Source organism: Panthera onca, chromosome D3 (genome assembly GCF_046562875.1).
Source record: "Panthera onca isolate mPanOnc1 chromosome D3, mPanOnc1 haplotype 2, whole genome shotgun sequence".
Taxonomy (NCBI): domain Eukaryota; kingdom Metazoa; phylum Chordata; class Mammalia; order Carnivora; family Felidae; genus Panthera; species Panthera onca.
Genome location: NC_138350.1, coordinates 1,297,976 through 1,310,218, shown reverse-complemented (window position 1 = coordinate 1,310,218; position 12,243 = coordinate 1,297,976). Strand labels below are relative to the sequence as shown.

General features: G+C 58.1%; 1 pseudogene; it reads left to right on the top strand.

Moving 5' to 3' along the window:
* Positions 1 to 340: 340 nt before the first annotated feature.
* Positions 341 to 2,521, top strand: LOC132675224 (sec1 family domain-containing protein 1 pseudogene; annotated as a pseudogene).
* Positions 2,522 to 12,243: the final 9,722 nt, after the last annotated feature.

Below are 12,243 nucleotides of genomic sequence, written 5' to 3'. Positions count from 1 at the left end.
AGAGCAGGTGGGGCCGCAGGGGAGGGGCGGTGTGGGAGTGCAGCTTCAGGGAGATGAAGAATTCTGTGTGGGAGGAAAGAGGTAGAGGTGGGTGGGAGCTTCTGCGTTGATGAACACGTGGAGATCTGGGGAGTGTGGTGTGCCGGGATCAGACGGGGAAGCCCCGGGCCCTGTCCCCTTCCCTTGCCCTGTGCAGCTGTCTCATCTGTCTCTTCCTGAGTTGTAGCCTTTATGATAAAACAGTAATCTAGATGTTTGAAGTCAATTCAGTGAGTCATATTATTTATTTTTTATTTCTGCTACCTCAATAAGTACACTGGAAGGCACTGCACATGCAGAAGAGGCAGCTTGTGCTGTAACACAAGTAACCAGCGTTTCTGATGCGTATCTCAATTTTCTTCCTTGCGTTGTGTAATCAGAAGAAGGAGATGCTTGTATCGTGTAATTAACAGTCACGATTCTTGCAGACACAGAAATGGAAACTATTGTGGATGCTATTGCTGACAGCCGCTTCTACTTTTTTGTCACACCGGGTCCTGTTCCTACAAGGGGTGTGGAGGGGAACGGCAGCAGAAAAGGTCTCAGGGAATCTAGATGAGGAACTCGGGCTGTGTGTGAGACGTCCATGGAACGGTGTCCTTGCAGGGACACAACTGGAGCCTGTTCAGCCCCCAAGGCCTTGCTCTGTCCTCTTGATGGGGACGCAGATTTGACAGCTCCTTTACACCAGCCCTGGTGCATGATGGACTGATTTCCACATAAACAGAGTTAATCTGGAAGAATCTTTAGGAGCGGAAACTTTTCCAGCCAGTGCTAGACCAGGGAGAAAAAACAAGAAGTCTTGCGATTTAACTCGAGTTGATGAATTCTGGCAGCAACACAAAGGAAGTCCATTGGCAGAAGTTGTGGAATCAGTTTAGCGAGAAGCAGAATCTTACAGAGCACAGGAAATGAGGTCAAATGACTTAAAAGCCTTATGGGCCTGGAGGGGACAATGAAGCAGCCATGAGTGTGCTTTCTGAGAATCCATCTGGGCTACGTCAGCCGTTGGTTCTTTGCCAAACTCCTTGGAAAACAGACTTCCTGATCTGCATTCAGACGTTGCCACTGCTGTCTGAAAACATATGAAGGCAAGAACACTGGGCATATGTTTTGAATGTGAAGAAAAAACACGGAGCAAAGCTACTCTGGATAGGTCTCTTGTACATGCAATCAGACCATGATGCAGAAACTCCCAGAGGTCCAAGTGCTGCTGCTTCCCTGCCCTGTGGAGGCCCAGCAGGCAGCTTCCGAGGCCGATGTGGGGCGATACAGAAAGCTTCAAGTGATGTTGCATGAAACCTCAACCCCGATAACATAGACAGAGGCTTTGGCTCCCGCCCCCTGGGGCATTATTGCCACCCAGGTGAAGGGCCTCTTGTCCCGAGTCATGAAGACAGGGGACAGCTGGGTGGTGGGGGGAAGGGCAGCTAGAGGACAAACAGCGAAATCTAGGCTTCTCTAGGCAGGGATGAATGAGGCCCTGAGGCAGGAGTGTAGGTGCTGAACCCAAATACTATGTGGCAGTGGCAGCTCAGCTCCAGAGAACAAAAGTCTGTTCCAAGAGGCAACTGCTTCTGTGTTGGGAGAAGGCAACTACACCGAATACCAGAATCTTGTTGACCCCAGAAAGGGGAAACCAGGCAAACACATTTTATATGACTGCAGTGAACATCTTAATGCTCTCATAAAACCTCACAGCTGTCACAATTTGGACAAGAAAAAGTGGCTGGAATGTCACCAGCAGGGAGGAGCTCCCCGGTTAGGCTGTCATCTCCTCCCTGGACCCGGATCCCCTCCCACTCAGCTAGTCAGCTACAGCTCTGGGGGGCGGGGTCACCCTGTGCACGCCCCCTTCTCCAGGAGGTGCTCTGTGGCCCTCCTGGCAGTGACCTTTGGATTCCGCTTCAGCTTTAATGAGTCCTCCTAACAGCCTGCGGCGACGTGTCAAAATTACTTTCTCCACCTGACGCGGAAGGTTTGATCTTTGATTCCTCCTTATCCCCAGGACGCCTGAGGGCACGGCGATGTCTTGATTCATCTGTGATTTAACACGGGGATCTCCCAGTGTGGGGAGTTGCATTCTGTGTCACACGTGCAACAGTGCAGGCCACACCCGCCAAGTAGGACCAGAGTCAGAGCTGCGTTCTAAGGAGCTGTCACTGGGGACGCCTGGGGGCAGGTGCGTCCCTCCTTGGGGACCTGTGCTCAAGGTCCGTCCACAGTGAAACAGGAACGGCACATCGACTGTGACTGCACGTCTGCGGTTGGGCATCTGTCATTCATTTCCTCCCCGCTTTGCTGTGGGACACCACCTCTGCCCTTCGTTGGTTCTCACAATAGCTTTGGAATTGGTTTCTCCTTGACCCAAGGGTTTGATCACCAGATCTTCACATTCTTCAGGAGACGGAGGAAGCAGCAACTTGGGGACAAATTTTCCTAAGTCAGAGCCACCTGGGCAGTGACGTACACGCCGAGTCCCTCGCTGGGCTCTTGGGACAGGTAAAGCCAAGCGTGTAGCATTCCCCAAGTCCGAACACACCGCACGTGGGCCAGGATGGGGGAAGGCCACCGTCGCTGTGGCTGTTTCTCTCTCAGGTGTCTCTCCTCCTCCCGGATCAGGGCCGCTGGTCACCTGCCCGAGGAGCCCCTTTCTCACCTGGGCCAGGTGCTCTCGGCAGTCAGTGCTCCTGGGCAACCTCTCTGTCTCAGCAGCCTGGGAGGCCTGCGAAAGTGTCCACAGAAAGATGATGAATATGGGAACATTCTCGGAGTTAACCCCGCCTCCCCAGGTGCAGACTTGCTCATGTTCGCAGGGGCCCCCGGAGCCTCTCTGGAGAGACCGGTGTAGACGGCTCAGTGGTGCAGAGGGTGTCAATGGCCTAACTTGGGAGCATGCTCCGCCCCCCGCTTGGCCTCACTCCGCTCTCCCCCTCCTCCCCCTGCACCTGCCTCTCCAGGGCTCCTTGCTGGGAAGCCCCAGGAGGGACCCCCACAGTACTGGCTGGGATGGCCCACTGTCTACGCCCACACAGTTGCACCAGGACAGGTGGGGTGGGGGGCTGGGTGTGAGACGCTGGAGGGAGCACCCTGGGGTGGGGTCTCTCTGAGGTGGTCGGGAGATTCCCGGCACAACTTGGTCTGCTAGACGGTCTGATGATTCTCTGCCCTTACAGTCGTGAGTCCATGCACGTCTCCCTCTCCGGGTGACTGTCCGTGCTCTGCCCTCAGCACTCTCGAAAGATGAATGGCTTTGTCCAGTGTTTATTCAAGTGCAGTAACGTTTGACCCCACCCAGCCCAAGCGGCAGGACGCCAGCTGCAGAGACGGTCCCCTGGCAGGTCTGATTATCATGCCTGATGCCCGGTCACTGCCCGTCAGAACAACACGCTCACATCCCGAGCCCAGCCCAGCTCCGAGCACTCAGCGCGCTGTGGGGATGCAGGGCCCTGGATGTGTCCTCGGGGACCCCACACAGGGTTGGAGGCCGCTTTCCTCAGCGAGGGATTCCTGCCGAGCACGTCAAGTGCGGCAAACGTTGAGAAACGAAACCGGTTCAGCTCTGCCCCCCGTGTTCTGGCAGGCTTGCTCGGGGCTCCTGGTCCCGGGCCCGTCGGACACGGAATCGGCCTGAGAGTAGTCACTGCATGTAAACTACGGCATTTGAGAGGATCAGACAGCGACAGGCACTCATCCACGGGGTGTGGGTGGAACCCCAGGACCTCTCGACAGGGTCGGCTCACGAAGCAGGTTTCCTGAGAAATGTCGGAGGCGGCCTCTCCTCACGTGCAATTTTAATCCTGACGTTTTACGTTTGTCTTATCCAGGAATTCTTCCTCTCAGAGGAGGGTGACACACACAGACGGGTCCCCACTCAGGTGTTGTTTATCACTGTCAGCACCAGCGGCCACTTCTCGTCTGTCGTCCTCTGTTCTAGCCCATCGCTGGAACGTCTTCACACGTTTCGGCCCCGCCATGTGCTGTGTGTCCTTCCCCCTGCACCTCCCTGGGCTCTGCTCCGAGACGACCTTGTGCTCCTGTCCCTGGGAGGGGCCGTGGCTTCGCGGAGAGCTGTGCAGAGTCTGGAGTCAGCCGGCCAGTGGGGGGCCCGTGCCGCCCCCGCGGTGTGGCCTGGGTGACGTCACTCCATCTCTCTTAGCTCCGTCTCCTGTCTGTGAACTTGGGAGTTTAAAGAGGGCGTGTCACACAGAGGACGAGGGACGAGGCGTATACATATGGAGTCAGCACTGAGCCTGAGACGTTAGCTATCTCTGTGGGCATTAGTGCAATTGTCTGACTCTTCTGCTTTGCAGATTTCTTTTTCCCCTCAGGAGACGTTGCTCCTCCACAGGATTTCCCTGCTGGCTCCTGGCTATTTGTAAACATCTAAGGTGACTGGAGCCAGTGGTCCGTCCCCGTGTGTCCTGGGAAGCACCTTCCTTCCTTTGTGTCAGGTCAGCTGCTCTCCCTGCATCCTCTGCTCTCTGCTGGGCTCAGAGCCACGACTTTGTAGGTGACCTGGCCTTCTCTCGTTGCTAGTGTGGGAACATTGCACACTAAGCCCAGCATTGCACAGCCTAAGCGAAGTCCAGATGTGCCCCTTCTCTAAAGGGCATGGTGCTTGTTCTCCTACCCGTTGCATGGACATTGATCCCATGGCCCGTGCACACTGAAGAGGAAGGGAGAGTGGCCCGCACACTGGGAGAGGCGGTTGGCATTCTGTACCGCGACGTCCCCAGATCAATAACACCTGTGGAAGAACCCTTGAAGAAGGGTTACTGATGCTGACGGCAGGCCCGGCCACCCCCGGGGTCCTCTCAGCATTTCCCTGATGGCCCACACTCGAAACCAGTAACCCTCGAGTTCAGAGAAGTGGCACCCTTTGTCCCAGTCAGAAGCCCCACGGCGTCAGTGCTCAGGCCTGGACGCTGCCTGGTGGGCACAGGCCCGGGCCGCGGGGACGGGGGCTCGGATGACCAGGTGGAGTCCTACAGCTCCTCACAGGCTCCCGCAGGGCCCCGCAAGCCCGTGTCCCCTCCCGAGCTGCCATCTGGTTGGCGTTCCTCCATCAAGCTGGACAGGTATCCCGGGAACTTCCTGCGAACCCCCGGGTCCCCCGCCGGAGCTTGAAATACTCCGTAAAGCATGTGGGCGCCCAAGAGGAGCAACTGGTCTCCGAGAGGAAGGCTTTTCTAGAGAAAGACGAGCGAGCAGGATAGGGAACGCGCCAGTAGGTGGTGGAACAGCTTCTGGATGACCGTGGGTGTGCGCCTGCTGTTTCCCCTGCTGCGAGGAGGGCGTCCAGACTGTGCGCCCGGACCCACGAGGGTGCGCCTGACCTGGCCCACTGCCCTCTGCGCCCGACCTGGTGGGGCCGAGCCTGCCTCTCCCACCGTCCATGCCGCGCGCGCTCAGGTTCTTCTGGTTGGTCTCTTTCGCGTCTGGCGGAACGTCGCGTCTGCCTTCCTTCTGCCTAGAATGTTCCTTCTGATGCTCCTCCTTTCCGTCTTGGCACCAGAAGTCCCCTCACGGAGCACTTCTCGGACGCCGTGAAGGTGGCCTCCCGCATTAGTCTCCCCTTTACTCACGGCCTTCATTTCCGTCGTAGCCTCTTCCGCTGTCTGAAATCATCGCTGTGTTACGTATTTTGTTGCATGTGGTGTGTTTCCCAGGCGGGAGGGACCTTGTCAGCTCCGGTCACCACTCATCAGCCCTGAGCGGACACTGCCAGGATCTCAGCACGTGACTGGTGACACCCCGTGAACGACTGAAGGAGCCGGCGTCTGATGAGGAAGTTCTGTGCCAATTTCTGTCCTCCCAGAGTGGGGGGAGGCGGCTGCTCCCACATCGGGGCGGGCGGGGGGGGGGGGGGGCGCTGAGGAAAGGGTCAGCCCCGCCCCCAGGATTTCCCTAACCCAGTGCTGTGTCCGCCAGCCCGGCTGTCTGTCCTCCTTTTTTCTCTGTCCTCTTCCCTCCATCTGTCCTGCGCCTCCCATCCCCGCCCTGCTACTCCCATTCCTTGGCGGAGCAGCCCTTCTGCCCACCCTGACGTCCCTGAAGGTCCCTCTAAACCCACCCTCCAGATTCCAGATGGGGTCACACCCACACCCGCCTCCTCGGCCCTGGGCAAACCCTGCTTCCTGGTTAAGAAGAAAAATTGATGTTGATCCTCCTGGGCCTTAGCGCAAATTTGATGTTTGTGAGGCTGAAAGTAACTATTTTCCCCAAAGAAGTGTGCTCGTAAGTGTAGAGGCACAGAGTGCCAGGCAGTCAACTCAGGTGTGTAAAATAACTTGATTCCTTTAGACTATAGTTTTCCTCCAGAGCCTTCACTCTGCCTAATGGCAGAAAAAGATTCCGTTCCGGGTGAATGGCGTCCGTCAGGGTGTGAGATTCCTCTTCTAGACAACACAGGGCCTTCTCTGTCCTCTCTCAGGTTGACATGGGGTCAGGGTGGGACCCTCAGTCGTCACGTCCTGTGCCGACGTCTGCTGACCACGCACGTCCCCGTTCGGGGTCTGGTCCTCATGGTCAGCGTGCCTGACCTCACGTCCCCTGACCCAGCACGTGTCCCTGGCGCCCCATCCCTTCTGTGGGACTCAGGGCGCCACACTGACCCCCCCCCCCCCCCCCCCCCCGCTTATCGGGATGTGCAAACCCAGAGGGTCTCTCCTGGGTCCTCTCTACCCTGAAGCCCCGTCTGCCAGCTCTTCTCCCCCTGCCTTCGCTCTGGCTGTGCGCGGTCCCCTGAAGCCACTGCTCCCAGAATCCCAGGTGGGAAGCCAACCCAAGCCCCCTGTGTTCGGGCCTCAGATTTTGGGGTGGGGGGGGGTGCCTGCCGTTCTGCCTTTCAGAGCTGGTGTGGGGGAGGGTGCTGGGGGAGGGCCTCTCAGACCCTCCTCTCGTCTCCTCTTTCTTTCAGATTTCTCTTCCCCAGCCCAGAGATTGCCTTCCCCTGTGAGGGGTGGGAAACTTGAGCCTCGGGTCCAGGAGTGAGGGTGTCACAGTGGGGCCGGCTGCTCCTCGCCCACGGTGACGCGACCTCATGTGACCCCGGCCACCAGTCACTATCTCACATGGTGACTCTGCTGATCAGGCAGGAGGCGGTTTCTGTGACGGGTCGGGTGTGCGCAGAATGGTGGGAGGACTGGAGATGAGGGTCGGCCACGGGCCTCACCTGGCCCCCTCTGCTGCCGCTGCCCAGCGCCAAGCACACCCTGGATGTGGGGGGCGGGGGACTTCCATTCTCTGAGTCCGCTCGTAATTATGTGTCTGGAAATTGGACCGGCACAGCCCGTCCCCAAGCTCTGCTGTCCCAGCCCTGGCCGAGCCTCCTGCTCCTCGTGACCCGAGATGGCGCACGCTCACCCGTGACCGTCGGGGGAGGGCAGAGGAAGGAAGGGCGGGCTTCAGGGCATAACCAGAGGCACCACGAGTCACTTCCTTCCTCATGCCATTGGTGGAAACTGTCTTGGGACACAACCTTCCTGCGAGGAGGGCTGGGGATTGCAGTCTTCATTCTGGAAGAAAGTGTTCCTCTAAACCCGGGGGCTCAATTGCCCCAGCCCACAGGAAGGACCAGGGGATGTTTCCGAGCCCCGAGGGCCCTCTCCGCGCATCACTAGATAATCCGAGATGAAGAAGGCGGACCTGAGACCGCGACGCCAGCCGCGTGCAGGTGCTCGCCCACGATGTTAGGAAGAGATCAGACCGGTGCCTTCAGACAGGCTAGAGTTTGGGTCCGTGAGATCGGTGAGTCATTGGCTGACACAAATCTCAGTCCGCAAACAAAAAGACAGCAGCTCCCGCTGGAAGGGAGTTGGAAATCGCCTCTTAAAACGTTTGCGCCACAGCAGGCTGACGAGCCCACGGGATGCCTGATGACGTCTTAAATGGCGCCAGCGCCGCTTCGCTCTCTTGGACAGTCATCGCTCTTCTTATTTGTCACGTGACAGTGACGTGATGCACTTCCCGGGACCCAAGTGTCAACCGTCCTTCCTCTGCCGTGGAAATCCAACACGCTGTTCCCTCAGACAGCCTTTCCCTCTCGCGGTCTCTGGTCCCACCGGGTGACTCTCGCCGTGGGGCATGCGGGATGCTCCGTCCCCCCACCCGCAGGGATCCTGCCAGCCAGACGCCGCTAGTCTGTGCGCACCTGACCCAGACCGCGTGCGGGCAAGTCACTGTCTGAAAGGACTGGGCCGCGCGGCCCGTCTTGCCAAGCAGTGTCGTCTGGCTGAGCCATTTGTGAACGCGCAGTCCTCAGAGGTGCACACGTACGTCAGTCCCGACTGTGCGGGAGGACCAGGCCTCTGTCCCTGTGAGTGATTTTCCTGCACAGTCGCCTCTCACTTGCCTTTCAGTTCTAGGAACAGTGGTCCACCTGAATGTCAGATAAAGACAGGATCGTCCCAAAGATACAGCCCCGGGAATGCAGTCACGCGTTCCCAGCATTCAGGCATTCGTCTCATTTTCCTGAACAAGCAGCATTATTTGTGCGGCCAGACACCTGAGCCTGTTCGTGGAGCGGCGGTCCCTGAAAGGGCCCAGACACAGCCAGACAGCTGGGCCCAGATCTGGGGTGACAATCTAGAAACCCGACCCCCAGGTGTGTTTCCGGTTGCTCATTTAAGTGGTTCTGCCTGCTTGGTACATTGCTCTTGGATTTAATGAAGAAAGAATTGGAGCCCGAGAGTCAGCAGTCTCTGGCTCCTTCTCCGGAACGGTGAGAGGACATCGGGGAAGCAATAGTGTCGATCTGACTCACACGTTAACATTGACGAGCATTCAGTGACCCCCGAGAAGCACTGACCCCATACCTGTTGGGGTTCAAGATGGACCAAAGCAGTCGGGGCACTTCCTTGATATTTTCCAAGGTGGAGCACACACGGCGTGTATTTCTGTAGTGGCCGTGGCCCGATGGCATGAGGCTCAGGGTCTGTGGACCCCCACGTTTCCCACCACCTGGAGAGGCTGGCCCATCATGGGACAGAACGGAGCTGGAGCCGGGAGTGAGGGGACGGGAGGATGTTCAGTTGTCTGGTGTCTGCTGCTCCCGAAGCTCACGCCTCTCTGCCTCCCGTAGTGTGATGGCACACCTGACTCAGGTGGGATCCAGGAGGGACCGGATGGCAACCCGACACGGACAACCGAAGAGTCCAGAGTTGTCAGGGGTGCAGGCAAGTGAAGGGGACCCGCGTACTGCCAGAGCAGCCCTGGGCCTCGCGACAGCCGGGAGTCTTTATCCTGGTCCCGTCTGCGTGACAAGGGAAGAGCAAGGTTTCTGGGGGCCAGGGAGCGGTGTAGCCCCGGGAGAGCGGCGGCAGGCAGATCTGTGACCTTCGAGAAGTGCAGCCTCTGCCAGAGCCACAGGCCAGCAGGAAAGAGGCAGGAGAAATGCCCCAACTTCCCTCTCCTCCTGTCCTCCAGTCTCCTCCGACTCCCTCAGCTGGCTGAGTCAACCAGAAGGTGAGGAACTGCGTTCAGGCAGACTTGGGCCTCCCTGGACAGATCAGGGCAGGAAGGATGACGAGTGGAACATGAGGGGCGCCCAGAGAACAGCCAGCTCAGCACCCGTCCTCGTGGGCCTTGACCAACAAATGCCCTTGACTTCCGGCATTTGGAGTTCTGTTTCTTTTTTTTTTTTTTCTTTAATGTTTATTTATTTTTGAGAGAGAGAGTATGAGCAGGGGAGGGACAGAGAGAGAAGAAGACACAGAATCCGGAGCAGGGTCCAGACTCCTAGCTGTCAGCACAGAGCCGGAGGCGGGGCTCGAAGCCGCGAACCGTGAGATCATGACCTGAGCCAAAGGCAGACGCTTACCCGACTGAGCCACCCAGGCGCCCCTGGAATTGTGTTGCTGTCACCCTGTCACCTGAAACCAGGAGTTCTGACCATTCGGTCTATTTCCATGGCTCTCTGTGGGGCCACAGTCCGATCACGGACCGTACCTAGCTAGCCAGGGCCTGGTACACGGTACGTGCTACTAACGTTCACTGCATGGCTGCTTGGAGGGACAGTGAAATCTAATGTAGATGCTACGGGGAAAACTAGTCTGGTGGATACTCCCTGCCCCGGTGGTATCACCTTCCTGCTCCTTAGGTGAGAAAAGCTTCCTTCACTTGCTGCTGTCACAGGGCTGGGGAGACGTTGGGCCATAGTCACAGAGCCTCTCCGTTGCACAGACCGCTGCCTGGCAGGGCACCGAGCTCTTAGCGGTTCTTCAGTTACTGTGTTAGGGAAAAGAACAGAGGGTGTGAGTGACTGCTGCCGTGTCGACGGGAAGCCACGTGCGCCTCCTACAGAAGTGCCACCCACGCTAGGACTTCAGGAGGGCAGCCGCGTCACGACAGGAGCGTCGGACACGGTGGCGCCTCGTTCCCTGGCCCCGCTCATCCCTAACCAGACTAGGTGTGTAGGTCTGAGCCAGCCTCAGGCCTGGACACCAGCCACCTGTTTGCGCGGTGGACAGATCCACCCGACGGAAAACAGGCTCAGCCTGGCTGTGCTCCTGGAGCTGCGGTACGTGGCACCGTGCCTTTCGGAGAAGCGCGGCCGCGGCCGGAAGAGGACGGACGCCTCTGTTCGGTTTCAGGGTAAAAGCTGGGAGAAACGCCGAGTTCACGACAGGTGGCCCTGGTTCCCCAGGGGAGTTACGCTTATCGGGAAGGAGTATCGATGGCTCTGATGGAGTCTGGAGTGTGTGTGGTCACGGTGTCCGGAGAGCCTCGACCGGTCCTCCCAGGCAGCTCCTCTGCCAGAGTGACTGTTTGCTGTGGAAACTTCTCCACACCTGGATGGCCCGTGACCCAGGCTCCCCTCCCCCTCCCCCACCGCCACCTCGGGACAGTAATGCCCCGGGCCCAGTTCCCTCTAACTCGTGCTTTTTGCATTAGGAAGGATGCCTCTCTTGCAGAGAAACGATTTATCCCCAGCCCGTTTTAGCGGGAACCTGCCCGGCACGCTCTTCCTTTTTGCACACTAAGCAAGATGGTTTGAGCTCGGCTCAGGGCCGATTCCAAGAGCCGCCGAGTGCCGGGCATCTCTCTGTGAGGACATGTGGTCAACCTGGCAGTGCTCCTGAAGCCACAGATCTTCGGGCTGTTCCCCCCAGCGTGCTGTCCTCTGGACCGTGAGCTGGCCCAGGCAGGGGGCTGTGGGTAAGAGACACAGGGAGACGTAGAGGCAGTGCCTGGAGGACTTTGGAGCGTATCGTGCCAGGCCCCTCCGGGTGCGAGAGACGGAAAACCCAGGGCAGACTGGCCTGGAGAAAGTAGGAGATTTACCGACTCGTCTGACTGAACACGATCCAGGACTTCAAAAAGTTAGATCCATGGACAGTTTTCTCTGTCCGTTTTATGGCTTCATCTTTGTGTTGGTTTATATAATGCCAGCTGCTCCCTGAAGGTGGCTGCTGTGCTAGTTAAGAATAGTCCTTGTGTTAGTTTATGTAAAGGCACCCAGTGTATTAGTTTATATGGTGACAGTCCCTGTGTTTATACAGCAATTCCTGTATCAGTTTATAAAGGCAGCCCCTGCGGTAGTCTGTCTAACAGTCTCTCTGTTAGTTTATGTAACGCCAGTCTCTGCATAAGTTTATGTAACGATAGCCCCCTCACCCCCCCCCCCACCATACTAACTTACATAAACGCAACCCCTGTCTTACTTTACATAACGGGGCACCCGGGCAGATGGCCACCCCACCTCTAGGCCACCTGCCCAGGTTCAGATCCCACAGTCTAGAGGCTCCCTCTGGGACCGGCCACGCAGCTCCCGGGGCTCTGCTTGGATGGACGTGAGTCGTAGGCATACTCTGAGCCAATCACGAGAGTCCGAGAACCGGGCTCCGATTGGCCAGGCCAGGCAGCAGGTCCGAGGTGGTCCCCATCAGGGACTGTTACCAGAGAGGGCTGGGCACTGGGCAGTCGCAGGGCAGGACACCGGACACTGGCTTTTCGCACCCTCTCTCCTGGCTGGCTGAGCTCCTGTCCTGGGAAAGCAGGAGCTCACAGAGAAGCTGAGACCCCGGCCTGATCCCCTGACGAGGACACAGCAGAGCTGCTTGTCCCCCAGGCTGCCTGGACCCCTGGCTGAGACCCCCCTAGGGAGAAACCTGTACAGAAGGGACTGCGTGCAGGTCAGGGCTCAGCCTCATGGCGAACTGGGGTCTGGGACACCGGTGGTCGCTGGGCACCAGGATTCCC